Below are 1,161 nucleotides of genomic sequence, written 5' to 3' on the forward strand. Positions count from 1 at the left end.
CGGGACCGGCGGCTGGGAACGGGCGAGCGGCCGGGAGGGACGGGGCAGGGCCCGCCGCTTTCCCGGGAGCGGCGGCATCGCCGGTGCCGGGCCCCGGTAATTTCTCGCCCCCCCAGCCCCGCGGTACCGAAACGCCTCTCGGCAGGCAGCCGGCCGTTTTCGTTTTCCCTGCTTTTGCTGCGTGGGGCCGCGGCCCGCCGAGGTGCGGGTTCCCCGGGTGCTCGGCGGCTGCGGAGCGCGTTTACCAGCCTGGCGGGGGGGCGTGGGTGGGAGTGTGTTATTTTTAAGAACAAACTCCCGTAGTTCTGCGGGTCCGGGTGACCGATCCTCCAGCAAGGGCGGCGGGGGGGGGAAGCTGCAAAAATGACATTTTTTTAGAAACCAGCCGCGGGCAGGGCCCCGGGTGCCCCCCGACCGCCGAGGGCCGTGTCCCGCGGGGGGGTGGGCTCTGCCTCTCCCAGCGCAGCCCAGCCCCCGGTTACCGTCGGCCTCCAGGAGTTTAAAGCCGGTCCCGGTCCCGGGCTCGCTCGTTCCCCGGCCCGGCCACGGCAAAGGGGATTTTAGGGGGAGGAAGAAAATCTTTCCCTAAGCTAGTCCTTTTCTCAGCGGTGCCAGGGCAAAGGCTCCGGTCGTAGCCGGGATTTGGTTTGTCGGGGGAAGGTCGCGGAGGTCCAAAGGCAGGGCCAAATCCTGGCACACCGCGGCCGACGGTGCTGGGACCGTGCAGCTGCTCTCGACCGGTACCGTTCGCCAGCCGGGAACGTGCAGCCTGCGCTGGAAAACCCCCGATCGAGGTGTCCGGCAGGGAAGAAAAAACCAAACCAAAAAAAACCAAAAAGCCCAAACAACGGGGAAATCTATACCTGGCCACAGGGCGTGGGGAAACGCCGCGCTCCCGCGGTGCGTGGCCCTGTCACCGTCCCCACGCAGAGCCCTGCTGCGGCTCCGCGCCACCCACGACCTTTCCCCGTTCGTCTCGGTCGTTCCGCTCGGCGGCGACGCGCTGCCGGTCTGCCGCCGGGCCAGCCCCGCCGCACCGGGGGGCACGGAGCGGAGCCCGGCCCGGGGTCCCGCCCGGCTGGTCTGCGCCGGGTTTGTCACCCGCGGGTCGCTGCTCCGTGGGCACAGCGGCGGGGGGCGTGGCTGCGGGGCTCCCGGCAT

Source organism: Haliaeetus leucocephalus, unplaced genomic scaffold, assembly GCF_000737465.1.
Source record: "Haliaeetus leucocephalus isolate CR32 unplaced genomic scaffold, Haliaeetus_leucocephalus-4.0 Scaffold656, whole genome shotgun sequence".
NCBI lineage: Eukaryota > Metazoa > Chordata > Aves > Accipitriformes > Accipitridae > Haliaeetus > Haliaeetus leucocephalus.